This window comes from Podarcis melisellensis (assembly GCF_964234715.1).
Source record: "Podarcis melisellensis genome assembly, chromosome: 17".
Lineage (NCBI taxonomy): Eukaryota > Metazoa > Chordata > Lepidosauria > Squamata > Lacertidae > Podarcis > Podarcis melisellensis.
The window spans coordinates 23,928,160-23,954,120 of NC_138534.1; positions in this window are offsets into that span (position 1 = coordinate 23,928,160).

Sequence of the window (25,961 nt, forward strand, 5' to 3'; positions counted from 1 at the left end):
CCCAAATTTTATCACATGAAATTACAATGCAAAACTCCAGCGATTGTCCAAGTTAACGAGGTTGCAAATTGATTTCTTCTGGAGATAATTAACATGGAAATTAGCACCAAGATTCCACTAGATTTCCATAAGTGGCTTTTCTATTATGTGAAAGATCACATAAAATGTGGGAATTATCAGGCAAACAAACATCAGGAAAATGAACTAAAGTGCTGTCTGTTTGGGTCAACCAGTGTCATATAACCAACATGCTTAATTAATGCATGAAAGGGTTAATACCATAGAGTAAGCTGTTCTGCTGGGCTTAGCTATGTCACTTTCCCTCATTTTGGGAGGAAATAGGTAATCAACCTATTGTTGTATTCAGTATCGCTTTGAATCCAGTGTGTTAGGAACTTTGGGTTGGTTCCTCTAGCTCAGCTGCATGGCTTCCACCAGCTTCTTTTGTGCTCTTATACCAATAGTTTAGGAATTTTTACCACTTTGTAACAAAGCTATGCTCTACTGCCTGTGCAAGTTTTCTGACCGATGTATGAAAAGCACATGAATCTGATCTTTGGGGAGTTTGTAAGTAAACCATTTTTGATGGAAAAATGGGAAGGGGTAACCATGGAAGGAACTTTTAAAGGGGACAATTTTTGAACTCATATCTTTAAGGTCATATCTTAAAAGTTTTACAGCCTATATTTCCTCACTTTACTTTGCTGCTTATTTTGTGATTTTAAATCTTTGCTAGAGTTCTCTCAACAAAGAGTAGTTGCCCCTCTTGGCATCCAGGAATTCTCATTTCTTTATTTTATTTTATTTTATTTGTACCAGTATTCTGAATGCTGTCTGTCTGAAGATGTAAAGTATAAACTGAATTCACCTTTGCTAGTTGCTTGCAAGTATTAGGTTCCCCTAGGATCCTAGGATATGGAAGCAATGACTGATCTGTACAGGGTAGCAAAAAAATTGGACTTCCACTGTTTTTGAAAACAACATTGTTTTCCCCAGATCTGTCACAATGCCATTGTTCATGCTCAGATGCTCCCTTTCCACCACATCACAGGTCCACAAACATTAAGAAAGAGCACACTCTCAAGGCACTGAACATTTGTTCACAATAATCAAACCAGTTAAACCCACAACACCAACCTCATGCTTATATAGCGTTGCCATATTTCAAAAAGTGAAGATCTGGACACAAAGCTTGTTGAGCTTTTTTTGGCAAAATCACAAAAACAATGGTGTTATTTTTAAGGGAAATAGGCAAAAATGACACCACCGACGTGTTGCCGTATGTCCGGATTTTCCCAGACATTTGTCTGATTTCAGCCCGGACACTGCAGTATTCCGGGTATGTCTGGGAAATTTCAGACAGATGGCAACCCTTTAGAAATACTTGTCTTCCGTGACATTGGCTCAAAATGGTTTATGGCTTGATGCTGTCCTGAGTAAACACCAATTAAGTTAAATACATACCAGGTGATGCATACCAGGGATAGCTGTTCACATATCACAAAGCTCTTTCGCCATCACCAGTAAATACCTTCCCCCATAGACAAAACTATCCCTGCTTAGAGCATTGCGGCCCAAATCCAACAGTAAGAAAACTAAAAAAGCAGCTTTTATCCCTTTACAAAGTCATTGCCTCTTTTTAAGGTACATGCTTGCTGAAGACAGGAATCTCCCCAGGCATTAACCCCCCCCCAACAAACATCATTCTCTTCTCCAGCTCCCCATTATATACAAAATTTGGAAAATGAGAGGAGCTTCGCTGACAAGAGGAGAAAGGGGCAGGAAAACGCATTGCGTGCCATTTTGTACTGTCAGAGCTGCATTTTGCAAAGAAATATTAGCAGAGCGACCCTAACGATAGGAACCTGTCAAACTGAGGTGGAAGGCTATAGATCAGGGGTCAGCAAACTACAGTCCAGGGGCTGGATGTGGCCCAAAAGGGTCGTGAATTCAGCCCGCACGGCCATTTGAAAACCCCTGCCAAATGCCCGAGGCCGAAAGGCTGTGTCGGCGTTTATCTCAATGTGGGGCAGGGCGGCAAGGATCTCTGAAGCAGCTTTCCAGCAGTGCAGGGACTGATTGTTCAGTCCCCACACTGCGCTGAGGTAAACTCCGATGTGGACTTTCATTCATTGAGCCACCGCCGACACGCAGCCACCCATGGCTCCCACAGCAGTGGGGGGCTGAGCAGAGAGCAACGCGGGAGGGGGCCGGCGGCTTTGGCGAGCTCGTGGGGCTGGTGCTGAGGATGCAGCTGAAGTTGGGCTTCCTCTTGTGCTGGGCTCCTTCCTGGAGCTGCTGCTGCTCTGGTCACTGCTCTCGCCTGGGGGATAGGATCCGGGTGAGTCGCTGCTTCCTGGCTGAGGGAAGGCAGAGAAGGAGGTGGGGTCTCTGTGCCCGGACGGATGGTAGACCTCCCCCCCACCCCCAGTGTTGGTCCTTCTCCCTTCACTGCCTGCTGCTCGCCCGCTTCGGAGGCACTGGGCAGAAGCCCTCTTTCTCTCTGCCTGGGTGCCTTCCTCTTCAAGCCTGGGCCAGCGGGCCAGGAGGGGGCAGCTTCGGTGCTGGCAGTGGCTGCTGTCCCTGCCCAGGCTGAGGCCTGTGGCATTGCTGAGGTCTGAGGAAGGGGGGCAGCGAGGGGGCCAGCATGGAGTGGTGGTGGTGCTTGGGCCCTCCTCCCACAGTGGGGCGTGTGGCCATGGGGGCTCCCGACTCCGGCTCTTTCTTCTTCTCCCCACCCCAGTGGCGGTTCATATTTTTTTACAAAATATAGTCTGGCCGCAAGGTCTGAGGGCCAGTGAACTGGTCCCCTGCTGAAAAAGTTTGAGGACCCCTGCTATAGATGGCTACTAGCCTTCGTGGCATACTCTGTCTCCACAGCTGGAGGCAATAATACTTCCAAATACCTTTTGCTGGAGACCCATAGGAGGAGAGAGGGCCAGTGTGGTGTAGTGGTTAAGAGCGGTAGGCTTGTAATCTGATGAACTGGGTTCGCGTCTCCACTCCTCCACATGCAGCTGCTGGGTGACCTTGGGACAGTCACACTTCTCTGAAGTCTCTCAGCCTCACTCACCTCACAGAGTGTTCTTTGTTGTGGGGGAGGAAGGGAAAGGAGATTGTTAGCTGCTTTAAGGCACCTTAGGGTAGTGATAAAGTGGGATATCAAATCCAAGTTCCTCTTCTTCTTCTTCTCTTCTTATGCTCAGATCTTGCTGGAGGGTTTCCCACAGGCATCTGATTGGTCACTGTGAGAACAGGATGCCACTGGTATGATCCAGCAGGCTCTTCTTAATGGTTTACTGGACACTGTGTGCAGAGACATTGGGGCCAAGTCCAGTGGGTGTATTCCCATTTTCCTCAAACTTGCTTCATGAGCACATCTATGCGCATGTGAAAAGCCATAAGCTCTCATGGAGTCATATAGCCCAGACACAAATTACGAACTATCCATTGTTTGGCATAGGTTATAGCAATTCTGAGTTGGAAATGTCTCCCTTCCTATAATTCCCTGAAGAGTGAGAGCATTATTATTAATTATTTGCAAAAAATGTCTATACCGCCAAGATTAGGAGGGCACATCTTGGTGGGGAACACAATAAAACAACACTAAAATTACCAGTAACAGCTCAGAAGAATGCATCAGCATAGCTGGTTCACACCTCAGAGTAAGGATGGAGAAACCTGTCAATGCTGTTTTTTCTCGGTTTCTCATTTTTCCAGTCTCAAATTAAATCCCCCACATTTCCACATCGGTTTGTGATTACTTGTTTAAAGACCTCATGAAAATTCAACAGCAGTTTAGTGCACTTGCCTCCCAAAATACACGTTTTTGCAAAGCAGTATTCCCCAATATAATGATTTTTTGGCATTTCCTTAACGCTGCCTTTAAAAAAAAAAATGAATAACCCAGTGCAACAGAATTTAGCAAAAGCTAATTCAAGGGGAAGGTGATTGCATCCCTCTTTTCTCCTCATTTGGTCACCAAAGATTCAATTTCATTTCATTTAAATGTGTGAAACCTAGTTAGCTTCTTTCCTCTCTCCACCAAATAACATTAGATTTCAAATATATATGTGTGTGTGTGCGAATGGCTGCGTCTTTGCTGAAGACAATTAAAAACCTCTCGTGTGAGCTGATCAAATTAAATAAAGCTTCTGTGCTGTTGAGATTCACATCTACTGATGTGCCAACATTTATTCCACAGTGCCGTATTTATTTGTAAGGCAGGCAAGGTCAGCTGGGCTTCCTTGCTCTGGCAGCTACCTAGGGGGGAAACAGGCTGGATTCTCCCTAAGAAAAAGAAACAAAAACCATGGATGCTGAAATTCCGCCTTCCAGTTTCCCTTCCTGCCCAGCTCAGAGCAGCTGGCCTTGCTAGATTCCACCAGATGGCATTCTTTCTCCAGTGAAAAGAGAAACAGACTGTCTTCTTCCATCCTCCAATCACCTCTGAGCCTCTGGGTTTATGTTTTCTTTTTCTTCCCCCTGCTGTAAAAGAGAGGGTTTAAACTACCGCCAGCCTGCCAGTATCTTATTTGGCAGGTAAAGGCAAGGTAAAATAATAATCGTAAAAGAAATGGACAGACCCTGTTGAGCGTTTGATAGGTGTCAAACTGTAACCTGAAGAACAAATGTTGGAAAGTTCCCAGGAGTAAAACTGCTCCCGGATTGTATCTCTCCAGACTGTAGGGTGGGGATTGTTCATTTCCATGCTGCACAACTTTCAGGGAGAATCTAAGCTCTCTCTCTGTGTGTGGAGGCTGCACGCTCTAAAACAGTGAAGTCCAAGAACAGTTGTGCAAGTCAGGGCTTTGAGAGTGGTATGTACTAAAGAAAACCAACCCTAGGGAAACTGTATTTTATAGTAAGCTGGACCCACTGAGCTCCATGCTGTCTACTGACAGTGGCTCTCCAGGGTTTCAGACAAGGCCTTATTTGGAGATACAGGAGACTGGACTTTTTTTCTCTTCCACAAAGCCACCTCTCTTTCCTACAGGAGGGCGTGAGGAAACACTGGGGTCTAGCCTTCCCAGAGCATACTCCAGAGAGGAGTGGGGTATTGCTTTCTGTGCAAGCGTAAGAAGCCACTTTAATTTGTGTCGGACCATTGCTTCAGGTCATTTTGCACAGTCTAGCTCAGGAATTCCTCTGCAGCTTGTCTTCTTCTTCTTTGGCGATCACTCGTAGCTGAGTAAGAGTGTCTTCCATAAAGGTGGCTTTAACAATGAGTCCATAGCTGACTGTGGAGGCCAATTTTGGATCCACACGTCCTTCCACAGTCAGGACATTGGTTTCTGGGCAGGAGTTGATCACGGTGAGGGTTTGCCAAGCGTGCCTTCCTCTCAGCATGTTTCTCCCTTGCATCCTAAGTTTGAGTGTCTTCAAAGCCCATGACACCTTTGGTAAAGGCTGTTATCCAACTGGAGCGCTCGCAGGCCTAAGTGACTTTCATATGTCATTCCTCCATTATATTGCATTGTTGTATGTTGAGCAGACTGGAGCAGGATTTTCTTACTTTTGTTCTGAATGTTTGTTCACATCTTTGTTTTCTACTTTGACTTTACCCTTTATGCAATAAGATGAGCCTTACTGGATCAGACCAAAGGCCATCTAGTCTAGCATTCTTTAGCTACTGCAGCCAACCAGACACATACAGTGGTACCTCGGGTTAAGTACTTAATTCGTTCCGGAGGTCCGTTCTTAACCTGAAACTGTTCTTAACCTGAAGCACCACTTTAGCTAATGGGGCCTCCTGCTGTCACCGTGCCGCCGGAGCACGATTTCTGTTCTCATCCTGAAGCAAAGTTCTTAACCCGAGGTAATATTTCTGGGTTAGCGAAGTCTGTAACTTGAAGCGTCTGTAACCTGAAGCGTATGTAACCCGAGGTACCACTTTAAAGGAAGGCAACAAACAAGACAAGTGTGGAGCAGCACACTCTTGATCTCATGAAGCCCAGCTACTGGTCCTCAAGTGCACACTGCTTTTGATTCTGGAGATGATATATACAGTAGCCATCATGACTAGTCTCCAGTCTCCACCAGGTTTCCAGCTCCCCTCATCCCCCATCAGAACGGTCAATGGTGAGGAGGATGGGGATTGAATTTTTTGGCTATTCAGAGGGCCACACACTAGCCACTCATAGTCTACACTCTGAGCAGAGAAATCAAGATAAGGAAGCTCTTGGTTGTGTCCTCTGGAATACAAGGGGTGCCATACAAACTAACAAACTGTATCTATTTGGAATTTTAAAAAGGTAAAATAATAATATGCTCCATGGCTGAGGATTTGGGCACCCCAGATGGTTGTCCAGGCGAAGGGAGGTCAGTTGTAGAGCATTTGATTTGCATGCAGAAGGTCCTTGGTCCACCACCTCTGGTGGTGCCAGGGATTGAACCAGGGACCTACTGCATGCAAAGCAGATGCATTTCAGGAATCCTGGAGAGCCACTGCCACTCAGTTCAGACAATGGTAAGCTAGAAGAACCAATGATCTGATTCAGTAAGACAGCTCCTTATGTTCCTCGCTGGTCTCTGTCCAGTCCTGAAATTAGGACTTGAAGAGCAGCAGCCTAGCGGCCCATGTACATCTCCATGCCAAGGCTTTAAAAGTTTTGCTCAAGGATCTTGACTGTTCCTCCTCCCAAGTTCAACAAGCCACCCACGACCACACCACCATGTCTTTGTGAAACGTTCTGCTTTGCCTCACCTCCTCCTGCAATTATATCACCCTCTTCACCAATATGAGTGATTTTTCAATCAGCCTCTGATTTACAATTAAGTAGATGAGGAGAGGGCGTTGAAGGAGGGAACACAATCTATCTCGCTGGGTGGGCACAGCAGCGCAGCCCGCAGGGAAGAAAACCCAGGCATGCTGCAAAGGCACAGAAAACAGGGAGGTGTCTAGGAGGAGAAACACACTGCAAATAGTAGATAAGAGAACACAGCACTGAAGAATCACGGCTCTATACATTGAAAACAAGTTTCGTATTTAAGATCAGAGAAAGGGGGTGCTATTTATCTCTGTGGGATATATATGTGTGCAAGGTCATATTTCATTCTAATGTTAGGGCTGCAACATTCATAGAGAATAAGGCTGTCAATAGCTACCAGCCATGATGGCTGTACAGTACCTGCAGGAGGAGATACAGGCTGGCTCTGAATACCAGTTGCAGGAGAACCATTGCCCCCAGTTTCTGGGGAACCATTGTCTCATGTCCTGCTTATGGGCTTACCACAGGGAACTGGTGGGTTGCTGCAGGAAGCAGTGTGCTGGACAAAATAAATGAGGGACAACAATCCCTTCTGGACACATCTCCCCCCTCCCCCAGATCAGACCCCCTCCCTTGAGAAACAGAAAGAAGGGAAGTACAAGCAGGCAAACTGCTAAACAGGGCAACTTATGAATGGGGTTTAATACGGCTGCAGCTTCCAGAACCTGTCTAAGGCATGCAGCAACATTCTGCCTAAGCAGAAGCTTCCAAGCTGTCTTCAAGGCCAGTCCCACATGTAACACATTGTAGTAATCAAGCCTGTAAATGAGCATGTATCAGTTTAACATGGCCTGACCTGTCTAGTAAAGTTGGGAGAAGCATTATTGACAATCTCTGCCATTTGCTTTTCAAAAAGCTGTGCTGGATCCACGGATACCTGTTTTTTAATAAGAAAAACTCTGATGGGTAGAGCTGACAGCAATTCCATTGATCACAGCAGACCAATCTCCTCTAAACTAGAAGTATTTCTTACCTTTTTTCTTATCTCTGCTTTTTCCTTGATTTTAACCCATTCTCCCTCATCTGCTAGGGAAAAAAACCCACAAACCTTGTGAATAAATTTCTCTTACAAACTTGACCCAGGGATCCAAAAAATGTACAATTTTTGCACTTGGAATATCAGAAGCCAAGCACAAAACATTGCAATATGGATCAGGGAAGCTGCTGCAGTGCTCACTGAACCCTCTGCATGAGAAGTCACCAACACCCATAATCCATGATTTGTATACTACAAGGAGTGTTGAGTCATAGGAAATGTGGCTCTGTTGGCACCTCTAGAATCCGCGCTTCATGCTTCACCTCTCTCGTTTTGCACCTTTCTTGACTGATGGAGGCTCCTCCTGGTGCGAATTAATGCTTCTGTAAGAAATGGTTTAAATTCTCCTGCCAAGGGCAGAGTTTACAACAGCTGCCAACTCTGCTGGCACTTAAGAAAGTAGTGCTGTTTTCGTTGCTCATCTAGGCAAGAGGGGAAGCAGAATTGCTTATCCTGGCAAGACTTTGCATGCTGGAACTCTGGGTGTGTCACTGTTCTGGGCTTAACTGCCTCCACTCATGAAGCATACTGAGAACGGGAACTCATGCAGAAACACAGATTCCTCCACGGATGCATAATATAAGTAAGGTCTATTCAGAAGTAAATTCCAAGTTGTGGTAGTTAAGACACACTCCCCCCTGAAAGCAGTTAAAATGATGTTCAAAACCAAAAGCAACAAAACTCAACCATCCTAGATTAAAATGCCTAGATAAATAAAAATGATTTCGCTTGGAGCCCACTTCTGTAGGCTCTAGGCATCTCTTAAGTTGGGTACCAAAACATAAAAAGACTGTTCCCAGGTTACCAGATGCCTTACTTTAGCAGTCAGGGAAGCAGACCCAGAGAAGACCTCATCAGAATTCCAAGTTCATCTATTGAGTAAAAAAGGAACTTCCAGGAGTACACAGTAAGGCTAGAGCAGGGGTAGACATTGTGGTGCTCTCAATATGTTGTAAATTCCAACTTTCATCAACTCCAGGCAAAATGACCAATGCTCAGGGATGATGGGAGTTGTAATCCATCACATCTGGAAGACACCAGGTTGACAACCCTAGATTAGTCTATGATTAACAGGGACGTGGGTGGCACTGTGATCTAAACCACTGAGCCTCTTGGGCTTGCAGATCAGAAGGTCAGCAGTTTGAGTCCATGTGATGGGGTGAGCTCCCGTTGCTCTGTCTCAGCTCCTGCCAACCTAGCAGTTCAAAAGCACACCAGTGCGAGTAGATAAATAAGTGCCGCTGTGGTGGGAAGGTTAACGGTGTTTCTGTGCGCTCTGGTTTCCGTCACAGTGTTCTGTTGCACTAGAAGTGGTTTAGTCATGCTGCTCACATGATCCGGAAAGCTGTCTGTGGAAAAATGCCAGCTCTCTCACCCTGAAAGCGAGAAGAGTGCAGCACCCCATAGTCTCCTTTGACTGGACTTAATTGTCCAGGGGTCCTTTACCTTTGCCTTTTTACCTTTAGTTTATGATTGGATCATGACAGGGGTAAGCAACCTTTTACAGCCATGGGCCAGTCCACTGACCCTCAGACCATGTGGTGGGCTGCACTATATTTTGGGGGAAAATATGAACGAATTCCTATGCCCCACAAATAACCCAGAGATGCATTTTAAATAAAAGGACACATTCTACTCATGTAAAAATACGCTGATTCCCAGACCGTCCGTGGGCTGCACTTAGAAGGCAATTGGCCGGATCTGGCCCCTGGGCCTTAGTTTGTTTACTCCTGGATCATGAGATCAACCTCTAGCAACAACACTACAATAATTCACTGTGAGAAGCTCAAGGCATTTTGTGGTTATTAAAGAGTCCACACAAGCAGGTAAAGGCATTCCTGGACTGTACCACTCAAGACTTGTAACGGGGGTGTGCCCCTAACTTCAAAACCAATTAAGACATCAGAATAGATGATTTGTGCTTACAATACAATTTCCTCCCCCTCTTAGAAATATGATAACTTCATTTTAAATGCATGAGAGAATAAGAATGTCTGGTGCCGAAAATACATCAACGTAGGTGCCTGAAGAACATTCCTGGGGAAACAATTCCACAACTGGGGCACCACTGATGAAAAAGCCATCTGTATATAAGGTTGCAGTCCTAAGCACTCTTTCCTGGGAGTTTGACCCTTTAGCATAACATCAGCCGAGTCATCAACGTAGGTGCCTGAAGAACATTCCTGGGGAAACAATTCCACAACTGGGGCACCACTGATGAAAAAGCCATCTGTATATAAGGTTGCAGTCCTAAGCACTCTTTCCTGGGAGTTTGACCCTTTAGCATAACATCAGCCGAGTCCTGTGGAACACCCTGCCACTAGAGATTTAGCGGGCACCTTCTGTGCCAACTTTCAAATACCTGCTGAAAACATTTCTATTCTGCCATCTCAAGCAATTACTGTAAGAGTGCATCCCCCACAATGGTCTATTGAGGTTTGTTTTTAATTTAGTTTTGCTTTTAATGATTTTAATGATTTTCTTGTTTTGGTTTATGTTTTTATATTGTTGTTAATGTATATATAATGGTATATACATATTTGTATAAATAAATAAGTTCCCCCGAATACAGTTGGACTTATTTCCTGGTAAACATGGAAGGAGATTTTGCCATATATCTTTGAAGCATACTAAAATGTTGCAGACATATCCCTTTGTCTTCTTCAGTAAGCAGTATCTGGGCTAAGAAAGACCCAGCATTGCTGGTGACAGTATTTTTAATTGTAATTTCCCAGCAAATATCTTCTGCAAATAATTGTTTTGTTTTTGTTACTGCTGCTGTTCTCAGTCTTAGCTAAAATAAATAAGAGCCTCCAGCTCCTGCCTGTAGAGATGGGGACATTTAATTTACGGCAATTTCCCTCACATCAATTTCCATGACTTTGCTGAAACAAAGCATGATGGATCACAGCCTGTATCTGCATTTATGCTAAAGTCTGTGCAGAGCAAGCCATGTCGGACACAGCAAATATGTGAGCATCATCAAACTGCCTTTGCGGCATCAGCAGCAGACCCTAGAATGCCATCATTCTACCTGCCAGCCTAGCTGTGCAAATAAGAAGACCGTCTAACTTCAAGCTGCTTTTAAGTACATGCCCTCCAACATTTCTCTAATGAAAATAGGGACAGTCTATTCTACGTCAGGAAGCTTCTCCCACATTTGATCTCTTGATGCATAGGCATCATAAACACATCCACTTCTGTCACCTAGAGCCAATTGCAACGTCTCTGCCTAGCCTACCTCACAAGATTGTTGCAAAGAAGAAAATTGTGAGGGAAGAAATCATGTGCAAACCTTCAACAGATAAATGGAATGAAATACAATTGTAGCTGTAAGCTGCCTTGATTCCCTGACAGGGAAAAAAACGGGAAACAACAACAGACACTGTGAGAATGATCAGGAACATACCAGAGAGTACAGTGGTACCTCTGGTTAGGTACTTAATTCGTTCCAGAGGTCCGTTCTTAACCTGAAACTGTTCTTAACCTGAAGACCACTTTAGCTAATGGGGCTCCTGCTGCTGCTGCGCCGCAACCGCACGATTTTTGTTCTCATCCTGAAGCAAAGTTCTTAACCTGAGGTAATATTTCTGGGCTAGCAGAGTCTGTAACCTGAAGCGTATGTAACCTGAAGACTTCCTGCTCAGGCATAACACCTGAATAGTTTTGTTGCTCCTGACATCATGTGATTGGCCTTTCCATGCTTATTATTTTCTTTACCTGAGAACATGCACTCCAACATTTCTCCGATGAAAACAGGGACATCTTAAGGAAAACCTGGACATTCCAGAATCAAATCAGAAACCAAGATGGCTTCTGAAGATCCGGGACATTCCCTGGCAAATAGAGACCCTTGGAGGGCCTGCAAAGAGTAGTCAGGGCCGTCTTAAGCATATCTAGTGCTGTGGTGCCAAGCTCCCTCTGGTGCCCCCCCATTTCCCAGAGTTTTTTTAGGGAGGATGGCACTGCCGGTGGGACTGGAGGAGGTGGGCGGCGGCTGGCGGGTGGCTCCTCTAGTAGAGAAGAGATGGAGGCTGGCTGCAGTGCCTCCCAGCTCAGCTGGCCACTTCATGCCACGGTGGCCACGGCAGACGGAGGCTCCGGGCGCAGTGCTGCTTCGGCGCGGCATGGCGGAGGCGGGTGAGGGTGGTGAGCTGATGCTGGGAGGTGCCGCGTCCAGCCTCCGCCTCTTCCCTAGCACCCTCCAGAATTTGGCGCCCTGGTGCCCTGCGCCACTATGGGTAAGACACCCCTGAGAGTAGTAATGGGGGGGGGTGATTGAGACTATGTGGTAAAGGTGGGAAGGTCATTGTGACCCACTGGTACCCAACATGGTGCCTTCTGGATGTTGTTGTGCTGCAATTTCCACCATCCCTGACCACTGGTTATTCTGATTATTGGAGGTGATGGGAGGGGTGGTCCAGAAACATCTTGAGTTGGTTCCCCTGCTGTGACTCTTGGTTCCCAATACAGATCTCTTCCTGGCTGCTTATTTAGTAAACAAAGGAAAAACATGCATTGGGTCAACCATGGGGCCTGGCCCTTAGATATCTCACTCAGAAACAGAAGTAATCAGTTAGAGCCTTTCAGCCAATTTTTATCTTTTGGGAAATGGGCTGTCGCTAAATGCGGGGGTAAATGAGATAATTTGCTACATTTGGATCAGGCCGACATAACATTCTGCAGAGAAATAAGGATTTTTCTGCATGGTGATGATCAAAGAAAGCAACAACATTATCCGGCCATTATTTTTATTGGCATATTCAGATAAAGCAGCAGGTTCCTTATTAGAATGAATTCTCGTTCAACATGCCATGTTTAAAACCACTTATTTATTCAAATGCTAATGCTAAGAAAAAAAACTTTCCTAAGAGCACAGCGGGTGAGTTTTCCTGCATTATCTGAACAGAAACAGTCATTGTGCTGAGGGGAGACCAGCAATGTATTTACTGCCTATATCCTCTAATTGGCGTGTGTCATTCAACAATGCGATGCAATGAACATTGTATGCGCTGCCCCTGTGTGTGTGTGTGTGTGTGTGTGCTATCTGTGCTTTATGCCTCTGCTAAATAGCAATTTAAATCAGGAGAATTCCAGTAACACGGTATAGCAGCAATGCAGCAAATCAGTCTTCAGCAAGAAAGTGTTAGGAACGCTCGGTTTAGGTTATGCACAGAGAAAATAAGCTCTCATGCTGTGCTTCATATCTGACAGAGTGCACCAAGGGTGGGCAGCATTTCTTCTTCTACTACTGAAGGCCACATTCCCTCAGGGGTTATCTGCCAGGGGCCACATACTAGCAGTAGGCAGGCCTTTTCCCCATGTTACTCTCTTTCTACAATTCCAACTTTCCTCCATTCCCCATCCCAACCCACATTCTGATGCTGTTCTATTTTGTTTTGATTGATTGATACATTGCATCTTATGTACAGTGGTACCTCGGGTTAAGAATTTAATTCGTTTTGGAGGTCTGTTCTTAACCTGAAACTGTTCTTAACCTGAAGCACCACTTTAGCTAATGGGGCCTCCCGCTGCCGCCGCACCGCCACTGCGCAATTTCTATTCTCATCCTGAAGCAAAGTTCTTAACCCGAGGTACTATTTCTGGGTTAGCGGAGTCTGTAACCTGAAGCGTCTGTAACCCGAGGTACCACTGTATTTTATTTGACACATGCAGGACCTGAATGCAACAGCACTCTGCTCTCCTGCAGTTTCTAGCAACTGGTATTCAGTATTGCAGATATTAATACTGTGCAGTTTGAAGTGACTGGATGCATGAGAACTGACTCCTTTTGGAAGAAATCATTGTCCACACCCATAAAAATATTATCCTAATTTTTACTGGCAGAACATAAGCATCAAAGACTCATAGGGCTTCTTGTGCTGTCCAGTTATTGGAGAACCATTATCATGTGCTTTTGTTCTCTGTCTCTTTCAGAAAAAGACTAACAGCCACCACCCTTTCGAGATGGCAAATTTGCAACTCAATACCTTTGTCACCTGATCTAAAATTACAACACTCACAAGTTAGCTAGTAAAAAACAATAGTTAGTTAATTAACTTGGCAAGAGCTCAAAGTCCACTTAGAAAACCCCAATGTTAGCAATACACAGTTAGCCATTTTCCATTTTAAACCTTCATTAATATACATACAATTTCATTTCTGTGTGAATTAAATCAATTATACTTAACATTCAACAGCACACTGCCTCAGACTGAACAGGTAGAACATCTCCGTCAGGGTTAGTGGTCACTGATCTAGATTAGCTACTGCTGAAAATAAATTTACAACACAGGCCTATGCATCTCAGAAGTAAGTCCCACTGAGTTCGATGGAGCTTACTCCCAGGTAAACATGTACAGCAGGAGGGCTAACCTGAGGTTCTCAAGGTGTTTATCTGACACCAGATCCTATCAACCCCTGCCAAAATGGTGATAGGAGTTGCAAGTCACCAGTTAGGTACAGGATCAATGCATAAGATTGCAGCCCCAGCAGTAGTTTGCTTTCTCGAGTGGAGCAGCCTTGGCACCATTCACCCTCACTTACGTTCTCATGGCTGGTACTTAAAATGATTTCTTTATACTCTGGAAAAAAAAAACTGTAAACAATTCCCAGGAGGCTTTAATAAACTGGAGTGAGTGCTCACAATAACTTCCCAGGAGCAGTGTTTGGCCTCCCGGGAAGGAGAGTTCACTGGTAGGTTTTCTCTTTTCTCAAAGTAAGGATCTCCTGGGGATCTCTTTGTTTATCTCCCTTCTTGTGGCTCCCTTTCATTTCTGCCTTTTCCAGTCCTAAACTGCGTTTTGCTGTTCCTTTGAAGTGAGAGCGATGCTCTGTGGAATACGTTCCTGTGATGAGCGTATACCAAAGGGACTGGGCAAACTTGGTTAGGCCGGACAGCCAGATAAACAAAGCAGGAGACAACAATTTCTCTACAATCCTAAAATAGTATTTTTACCGTCAAATAAATAAATAAAGCTGAGTTGTGGGTCTGCTCCTGACCTGGAAACCTCACCTTCAGGTCTCAGGTGACGATGAGCTCTGAGGCACTAGGAATTATATACACAGCAGCAAGGTTCTACTGGGGTTTGCCGTAGAAAGAAAACTGTGTGATAATGAGTGCTGTGGGATTAGACTAAGGGTCCTTTTATGCCAGCACTTCAGTTTCTAATGAGGCCAGCATGCAAAGCGTTAAAGGATGAACTGCATCTTGTGGATTTTCACCTCTGTTCACATCAGTCTAATTGGCAGAAATGAGTTCAGAGGCAGAGGAACTTGAAAGGCAGCTGATGAGATGGCGTTTTTGAGAAGGCACTTTGGGAAAGATATTTAATTCCTTTAAAAAGAAGAAGAAGAAGACGTGAGAGTTATTTTCTTCCATTCATATAAAGCCATCATGGAACTCAAAGCCACTTACACAGAGTTCCCAGGTGTTCACTCACCTAGGTGCTGACCAGAACCATACCTGTCTTGCTTCAGTGAGGTGGTAGCCTCATGCTACCACACTCTCAGTCATAGGAACCAACTCTTAGGGGCTGAGATCCCTTTGCCCCCCATAAAATATTTGAGGGGACCGGGACCCCCAAAGTTGATGGGAATTGCCATTCAAATGCACCATACCTTGTGACTGATTATGCAGGGCGGGGCTTACCTGCCCCCCTCCCCATATTTTATACAAGTTGGCACCCTTGCCCACAGACCATGCTTGTAATATGTGACTGCAGGAAGTCAGAGGCACAACACACAGCACAGTTCATAACACTGTTATAAAACTGGTGTTTGTAATGATTGGATCACTCCTTCATGAGTACTTTGGAGTCAACTGTAAGACCCAAGAAGGAAGTGCACAAAGGCGAAGGACAGTGGTCCTCACGCAAGATGCACATCATTTGCTATTGAGATGAAATCCTTAGGAACTCTTCCGAATCCTGTCAGGAGACCTCAGTGTCACAATAGTGTGGCGCATGTTTCAGCTCTCCAGCGGTTTGCTTTCATCCTTCTGTCTGTCACACGTAAAATTATTTTCTGATTTATGTCCCCTGTTTTCAATTATTTACTGCTTTCAGACCCACAGGGCCAGTGCTCATTCACACAGTCAACAGCTTTTGTGCCAGGCTCAGAGCACTAATCCACTGGAGTTTTCAAAGTACCAGAAACCATTCCTGGATCTAGCCAAATAAGCTTCCGTCCATCTCCCCATTTGGTTTGGTTTGTTTATTTTAATTAGGGTAAACAGATTTATTTTGCCTTTTGCCGTAGCATCCTTGGGATGCTAATTGGTCTTTAAACACATGCATAAGAATTATTTGTGTTTATGCAGAAGTGATGGGGAGGGAGGGGAAAGTGAGAGAATGAAGGTAATTATGCCTATAGAGAAATGTAATGATTAATTATCTAGAGTTCATCATCTATCTGAGAGTTCAGCAGAGGCAACACACAATTGTGTCTCCCGTGTGTCCTTTACTGAGCGCTCTAGCCAACAATCCCAAATCTAGTGAAATCTCCATGGACTCCATTCTTTCAGCACTGCTGTTCCACATGACCCATCAAAATGAATGGGAAGGCTGTAGGGGATTGATGGTTGATGCCAGAGAGGCTACACAGAGTGAACTGTGTACCGCAAAGATCTTCATACCTTCATTATTCATTGAGCAGCACCACATTTGATGTCCACAAAGGATGACAACCAGGAAGAGTTCTACTTGGGGATACTTCTGGATCCCCTCTGTTGCCTGAGGATCAAGTGGCCTCAGTGGCATGAAGTGTGAGTCCTACCCTTCAGAGCAGGAGAAAACAATCCTGTTCCCTCTTCCATCTGACAGCCCTTGAGATATTTGAAGGTGGTTATCATATCTCCTTTCAGCCTCCTCTTTTCCAGGCTAAACATACCCAGCTCCTTCAGCTGTTCCTCATGATGCTGGGTTTCCCGAGCCTTGATCATCTTGGTTGTCATCTGGCTTGTCAACAGCCTTCTTAAACTGTGCTACTGAAAATTGGACAGAGTATTCCAAGTGTGGTCTGACCAAGGCAGAATAGAGTGGTGCTAATACTTCCCTTGATCTGGACACTATACTTCTGTTGATGTTAGACAACTACTCCCATCAGCCCTGACCACTGGCCATGCTGAATGACTTTGAAGGGAGTTGTAGTCCAACACTTGGGAGCATTTGGCTCCCCATCCCTTGTGCATTGGCACAAGATGTCAGGGACTGTGCTGAGGGAGACAGCACTGAGGAGGAATGTTGAGGGACACCCCCATCCCCAATCCTGAATCTTCCCAAGAGCAGGACGACAGTATAGATTTGGAACAGTGGTTTGTAGAGGGGCATAGTTCATAAGGCAGAAGCTGGGAAATACTGGATGGGGAACAGCTAGCAGAAGAAACACTAGAAGAAAGAGAGTTAACAGATTCACAGTCTCTGGACAGCATTCAATCCGCATCCCCAAAGACACGGAGAGCTCAGAGAGTGTTAGAACAGAAAGTGTGGAGGGTTCAAGCTCAGATTACAAGACGTAGGAGTGACGTAGATTAATAGGGACAGAGGGGGGAGTGTCCCTTAATTGGAAGCACCGCCATTCTAGGGAGACGCTTTCTTTTGTCCCTCGCTGTGTTTATTAGAGAAACTAACTGGTAAGAATTTCCTTTCTTTTGATCTGCTTATTACTGCCAAAAGGGAGGAAGCTGATTCCCCAAAGCCTGACACAAGACCACTTGGGCAGAGAGCAATTTCCCAAAATCTAATACTTTCTTAATAGTCAAATCTTTCAATAAACGTCTTGGCATTGAGTCTTCAAATACAGAATCTTCAGCATAGTATATCAACAGTCTCTTTAGCAAGATTTAAATAGACCACCCTGCTAACATGGTCACGCGTCTGTCTTTGACTTCTCAGGTCTGTATTCTGGACTACATATTACCTTCAACATTTCATTCTGCACCTGGGAACATTCTTAGCATTGATGAAAACTGAGGTGCAGAGGTAGAACATGTTTCCTATAGTAAATAAGGTCAATGAATAATTTCCTTAGTCTGTTCTTCCTCCCTCTCTCCAAGTCACTAATGAAGCAGATTCTTATCGGACTCATAAATATGCAAATGGTTGAGCTGGCCCTCCCGATCTTTTCTTCCTGAGGAATGCGGCTGAAGATACAATTCAGATTCAAAATTTCCGGTGGCATCTCAGCCGAAAACAAGTGAAATCCATCCGAGAGAGTCAGAATGTAAAGGTCAGCACTTTGATGAACGGCAGAGGAAAGGTGAGGGAAGGGGGGGATGCCATTTCCTGCTGCCATAGGACATCAATAGGTTTAACAAAACAAAGAATAAAATACATAAAACATGCAAGAAACTTTTCGGTGACAAATAGCTAGAGGCAAACAAAGGTTCATGAGGGGAATATCCGAATGTTTCTGCTCACGGTGGGATTCCCAAAGTGTATCAAAACTGCACGTGAACGCAAGAATCAAATACATCAAATACTCAGACTCTCCCAGAATTGTTTTAAGGGTGCAGGGAGAAGTGACGTTGTTTGTCCTTGTTTCTCAGTTTGATCCTTTTGCACGGTTCTGTATGTTTTGTGGTATTTTGTGCATTTTGACTTGCCTTTTTTTTTTTTACTGATTATAGTAATCCTTTCTTGTAACTGATTAAGTGTAAACTGTTTAATTTTTATTTGCTGATAATTCTTTTTTTACCGTTTACTGTTACGACTGAATATTGCTTAATTTGATATAAGTTGCTTATTTAAAAGTTGTTGGGACCTTTTGATATTGGATCAGATTGTTATTGTTGGTGCATCTACTGTTGGGATTTCATTTCTTCCTGCAGCAGAGTTCCTTTTACAGAAAAGTTTTCCTGTATATTTTACTTCCTTACAGCAGCAGCATTCCAGCTCTTAGTGAAATTTCCATTACAGGAATAAACACTAATTTGTTCTGTTTCCCAGAGACTTTATTATTTACAAAACTTTACACTGGCCATTGATAAACAAACATACAAACAAAGCAACATAATCTTTTTTCTTTTTTTTAGCTATCCTGCCAGAGAACTAATGCTAACTCATTCACATGCTCATTTAGACTGACCCAGACTTCGTTGAGGGGAGAGACTTGGTCAGGCAAGGCCTCCTTCCACCTGCCTTGCTCCACCCTCTGCTTCTCAATTTGTATTGTATTATTTTATGTAATGTGGCTTGCCGTTGTTTTATTGATCATAGTTTAGAAATTATTTATTGTAACTGTTGAGTGGATTTCTGTTTAACTTGTATATGTTGATATTATTATTTTATACTATTCTAATGATTGTTGAATGTTACTTTTTTGGTGTAGGTTGCTTATTTGAAAGTTTTGTTTTATTATCACATTTTTGTATTGCATTAGATTGTTATAAGAGTGGCTGGGAAACCCAGCCAGATGGGCAGGGTATAGAAGAAGAAGAAGAAGAAGAAGAAGAAGAAGAAGAAGAAGAAGAAGAAGAAGAAGAAGAAGAAGAAGAACAACAACAACAACAACAACAACAACAACATTATTTTTTGGTTTTTCAGCTTGTAAACCGCCTTGAGTATTGTAAGATAGAAAGACGGTATACAAATTAAAAATGATGATGATGATGATCACATGCCCTAATAAAGGCACCTGTTGCTGGGTAAATTTTCTGTTGCCTAGCAACTTGTTCCGAAACCAATGCCAAGTTTCTTCTAGAATATCCCAACAGTTATTTCATGTGTGATCTTTGTTGTCTATTTTGTTGTTTCTTCAGCTTATAAATGGCCATGTATATTGTAATATAGAACGGGGGCATACAAATTAAAAGTGACATGAAATGGAATGGGGGTGTAACTTCAGGGCTCAGAATTGGTATCTGTGCGTGTGTTTTGAATGTGCTTTTAAGATATGGTGTATACTCCTTTCTGAGGTTCCAGAAAGTTCCAGAAAGTTCTCTAAGCGAGGCCCAAGCCTCAGCCACTGGGTTTCCTGGAGATGGATGTACTTCTGGGGGAAAATGTGGGATTCAGGTGTGACCCTATGACTGCAGCCACAACAATAAAATATGCTGAATTATATATGTTTCCCTCCAGAAGAGTAGAGACCAGTACGGTAATCTTTACATGTACAATGTGTCCATAGAGAAATGATTAGAGGAGTAATTGAGGTGAATGAAACTTGCATTTTCAGAGAAGGTTTAAATTAAAAAATTACTGAAGTAAATCTGGAGCTTGGAGGTAATACAGTATTGGTTTTCCTTAACAAAGAAGATAAGAAATGTGTGGAGGTTGTTTTTCCCCCCTTCTCCTCCAAAAAGTGCCAAAGTCTTTGAAGTCGGAAGTCCCAGAAACCTACATTTGTGCTACAAATAATCCTGTGATAGTGTTTGCAGGCTTTATAATCCATAGTCATCTCAGGGGTTTTGACCAGATTAATAGAAGCTCAATAGCTTTACTAGGAAGATATTATAGAGCTAAAAGTTTATACTTTTTATAGAGAGAAAAAATGCACTTAGGATTCATTCATGCAGATATGCTGATGAGGCTTCACTATTTAATTTTAATCATCCTGCTTCCTGTTAAGCTTGATTATAAAAGTTGTGCCTGGTAATGATAAGTTAGGTAGGAATCATTTCTTATTGTTAAAAGAAATCTGACTGGCTCAGTAAGTGGAGTTTGAAAGTTGCTAATTATTTGCCTTACATATGGAGTGAGTTCATACATGATAATTTTCAGGCACCACAGGTTTGACAGTAACTAGAGCCGAACCACAAGTAGTCACTATTTTTCTGAGCATTTTTGGCAGTGTCAAAAAGGCACCTCCTGTTTCAACAACGTTTCAGCACCGCTTGAGAAAATGTTTGCCTATTCTTTCCCCTCCCCAATGCCTACAATTTTTCTGTCTCTGTCTTTTGTTGTCTGCGACATGACCCCAAGGCCAAATTAAGGTGGTTGGGGGTCTTGGTGCAGTTTCCAAAATAGAACCCCCTTGCCCCGGAAACCTAATACATTAAATAAGGGACCAGAAAAAAATCTATTTAAGTAACTTAAATTTAGCCTTACATAAGCTTTTAAGGAGTACAAAAAATAATAATACTCTGAGCAGATGCAGGTTCACAGCTCTTGGCAAAGTGCGTGCACGCACAAAGTAGTCTGATAACTTTAATAAGCAAAAAGAGAACATGGTTGTTGTGAGGATATATATACGAGACATAAAATGGCTGCAAAAGGACTACATATCTCTGGATAATACACCCTTGCAAATTAGTGTTTTTGTGGACGTTGACACTGAATTGCTGGAATTACGAAGAAAACTGGCACCTTATAGAATTTTTAAAAGATGAACATCAACAAACTAAAACTCTTTTGAAGGATATCTTCTTCTTCTTTTTGCTGTCCTGAAAATTGCAATATTTAACTAGAAAAATAACATTGGGAAATATTTCAGGGCAACCTAACACTATTCTAGGGTTGGAGAAAGTATCACCAAACTCATATACAGGAACACCTGCATCTGTGAGCAGGTGTGATATAGTGGATGGCTGGACTTTGGCTGAAAAAGCAGTTTATACTACTCCTGAGCCATAAAGCTCCTGGGTGGCTTTGTACAGATAACCATCTCTAAACCTAATCCCACAGAATTGGAATGCTAACATGAAATGACCCTCTGCACACTGTCCTGGGGTGGGGGAAGGTGGGGTGCACATCTAATAAATAAATATATCTGAAGAAGTGTGCATGCACACGAAAGCTCATACCAAGAACTAACTTAGTTGGTCTTTAAGGTGCTACTGGAAGGAATTTTTTTTGTTTTAAATATAGTGATGGTTAGTCAATACAAACATAGTATTGCCCTCCCAATGTGGACCATTTTGGCTGTGAGCCTTGGAAGACCTGCTTCCTGCCTTGCAGGTGTTTTTATTTAGCAAGAGAGGTTGCCATATTGGACAAAATTTATTTCAGTGTAAATGTGTGGAACCAAGAGGGGGTGGTATGGGTTTGAGGAAAGGGGAGGTCTCCACGGATCTTTCTGATACCTTGTGCCCAGAAGCTTTAACCATCAACTGTCCATTTTGGACGATAACTCATCTGCTAAATTTATGGGTAGTAGGTCAGCAGCTAAACCTATTAATAGCCCTCCCATATTTGACCACGTAAACAGAAAGAACTGTTGCAATGATTGGAAAACAACACACCAAAGATCTTGACTTAGCTACCAATCTTCCTGGGACTTCAAACACTGCCGTTTAACCTCTCCAGAAGAGAAAGATAATGTTACTAACTTTTCAACAAAGCTGTGATTAATTGAGGGATGTAAGGAGTGCGAAAATACTATGAAGTTGGATTAAGCCACTGATTTTTATTTTTTTATAAAAGAAGAATCAAACACACCATTTCGCTTTGCAGGTTGAGACAGACAAATCCACAGATGGAAGAGCTGTCTTTAATTATTCCACTGAAGAGGCTTTAAGATGTCCTTCTAGTCTTTTTATGAAATCCCCCAAGTGATTCCCTCTCCCTGCCCCCCCTCCGCTTGCATCTTAGAAGGTCATTTTAATTCTAAGGCAGTAAAAGAAAGACTGTAAAACCATTATTTAAAGAATACCCACCAGGAAAATTGAGCTGTATATTGTTATGAGTTTGGGTGCCAGAGTTTGTGGGTGCAAGGCCCATAATTCCTGAATTTAGTAAAGCGTTATAATTTAATCAATGCTTGGAGACTCTTGGAACATCCCGTGTTGAGATCACTTAACAGTTCGGTCACCAGCTGAGAACAAAGACAGGGAGATGGGCCATCAGCAAGACAGAGCCTCTTTGTCACCTGACAGATGGGCAGAGCCTCACCTGGAGCTCTGAGATAGTTAGTCCGAAGGCAATGCTAGAGTTTTTGTTAGGAGGAAGTTTTAGGTTTTCAGCTGGCTGAAAAAGGTGTCAGTCTGTTAAACCCAGTAGGATGACTAGGTAGCTGTGCTTACATTGCACTTATATTACACTTCCACATCTATGGGCATTTGCATGTGTGTAGCACTTTAACAAGAGTAGACCAGAAGTGCTTGTCACTGGCCCCACTTCTTTGTCCCCACTCATTCAAATCACCATTAGTTGCTTCCCATTAGAGTGGTGGCACAGCAACTGCTTGGAAGATTGGTGTCCACCAAGGGGATCAACTAAAATGAATTCTTTGCTATCTTTCCCAAGTTCTAAAAGCAATTATGAAACTTAAGATTAGCCCTTTTCCATTATTCCTCTTCAAGTTCTCTGCTGTCCATCAGCATTTCAGATGATGCCTTCCTATAATATTTTTTCTGCATTTTACATAAATGGAGACCCTCTTTTGTACACTAGAGTTGATTCCGTGTGAAACGTCGTGGCTAATGCATCTCTCTTCCTCCTCTCTAATATTATGGTGAATTATTTCAATTTTAAGTTGTTTCCAGAAGAAAGCAATGGTGCTCATCACTTTTCCTTTTTCTTCCAATGTTTCTTCTTTATGGGATTTAGGCTGTTTCACATCACATTCATTAGAATTAAATGACTCCTGAGGAAAAACATGGTCAGTCCCCCCCCCCCTTTGGCTCACTGATTTATGTAATTTGCTCTGTATGTATTACATGAGGAACTGAATTCACAAAAATGAGATATAATTCCATGAATGAGTGCTAACATTTGGGTCTTTCCTTCTAAAAAGTTAAAGACTGATGCCTGTTACAGTGGTACATCAGGTTACATACGCTTCAGGTTACATACACTTCAGGTTACAGACTCCGCTAACCCAGAAATATTACCTCGGGTTAAGAACTTTGCTTCAGGATGAGAACAGAAATCATGCAGCAGCAGCAGGAGGCCCCATTAGCTAAAGTGGTGCTTCAGGTTAAGAACAGTTTCAGGTTAAGAACGGACCTCCGGAACTAATTAAGTACGTAACCAGAGGTACCACTGTATATTGCACATATCTCATAGTGTTGTTACAAAAGCCTGGTGTTTGTCCCTCTCTCTGCCAAGCAGGGACAAGAATACATGGTGTCTCAGGTACCCAAACAGGGTCTGTGTCCCTTTGGAGGATAGAAGACATGGCAGAGACTGTTGTGCTTTAATAAATAAGGTTTATTCGCCTATTTGCACCTTCAGTTTGCATGGAGGACATCCAGATCCTACAGCATGGCCCACAGCATTGCAGGTAACCTTCCCTCTCTCCCACAATATTGATTTCAGCTCTGCTTCCTCCTCCTTCTGCCCAGAACCCCTTGCTTCAAACTTCCCATTTCCTGTCTCCTCAAACACAAACCCCATCACCTTGGTAGCATCTCACCCCTAGGCTAAAGGATTACATTCCTCAATGGCCCTTCAACACCTTTTTGTAATCCTAATAGGTCTGCTCTTCCTCCAGCCAGACAGGCTGGTTTGCATACGCCAGTCAGGAATTCACTGAATTCGCTGTCCAACACAGTTCAGATCCTAACGTTTATTAATTTTACCCACATCTATAACACCATATTCACATCTTCTGTTGATGGGCAGAGAATAACAAGTAATGCACACTGAAATGACAGCATAATGAGTTTCTAACTTGTATGTAACTAACCTATGATACAGAAGCCTGCTTCAAGTGCTCTCCAAACCCAACTCAATGTCAGGGCAGCTTCTCCAATCAGCCAATTTATTCAAATGAAGGAATGACTCAAAAGCATTTAATCTGCAGAATTTATTCTGACTGTATAACATGTACTTTTGGTAGAATTTTATTTTTTTACAAAGTGTAGCTGTGTGAAAGGAATTGGGCTACCTTTGCGCTCCTTCTTGGCAGTAGGTGTCTTCAACACCTGCCTGGACACATAGCATTGGGCAGGTGAAATACTTCCTGGCTCTGTGAGAAAAGCTTTATTACTAACATTTTGCCTGTTGGGCAGCATTTTTTTTTGCCAGAAAAAAAAGAAGAAATGAAAACCTGGCAACTTTAGAAGAGAATTAAGGTGGAGGTTTTCCAGAACCCCACAGAGACATTAAATTGCGACCATGTGGGGGAAAGCATGGAATCACAAAATCCAATTGTAGAGTTGGAAGGGACCATGAAGAATATTTTGCTTAATGTGGGGCTCTTATATAAGGCATGAGTGGATAATGGGTAAATGAAAAGCAACTGCTCAACTCTTTTAGAAATGAATAAGGATGTCAGTGAAGGATCCAGACTTTGGTGGGTCTGGTAAAATAAACCCTATTTTGACACCCCCCCCCATAGCTGTCAAGCGTCCCTTATTTGGCAGGACACTCCCTTATCCCAGTGCCATGTCCCGCTGCTGTCCCTTATTTATGATGTCCCTTAAATAATTACTGAAGGTAATGGGGCCCTTTCTATGTCCAGCTGTCCTTTGTCAACAACAAGTTGTTGTTGTTTTTGTGTGTGTTGAATATATGCTATATGGTAATTTATGGATCTAATAGGTATCTAAAGCCATTTGCACGCAACAAAATATGTATTTTATCAAAGTATTTGTTGATCCCTTATTTTGGCTGCTGGTCCCTTATTTTTAAATCTGTAAGTTGACAGCTATGCCCCCCCAGACTTGTTTGACACTCAGAATGGGTCTGGAAAGCACTTGGATAGTCCTAAGAGCCTAGGACTACCTGAACCAGTGATTCTTCAACTCCCCCCCACCCCCCATCACTTGAAACTTGCTGAGGGTTTTGGCAAATCATTGCATGACTTTCCTGACTTTTTGCTTAAAGGGACAGGGTATAAATAAACAAAAGTCAAAGAATTTGTCATGCAAATCCAAACTATCCATCTTCTGTACACATGCACTTCAATATAACCTTTTGTTGTAGCGGCATGAATATATGTATATGTGCCACACACACACAGAGGCGTTTCTGTTCTAAACCAGTGGCTGGCTTCACACCTTTTTATCAGATCCAAATTGAGTTACAGAGGCCCCAGGCATAACCAGAGCCTGTGCCTGCAGGTTGAACACAGTCAGAAAAGTTTACTCCTCCTCGTCGTCTTCTTTATTTTGTGTTCAAATCTTCACAGTGAAAACACTTTTCTTTAGAGGGCAAAGTGAATCCCTTTAAATTCTGCTTTGAGCAGGGCTCTCTCAGTGTGAAGGATGCAATGGTAAATTAAAGTTGTATGGTATTGATTTGATGGGAGGCAACACCACATTGATTTCAGAG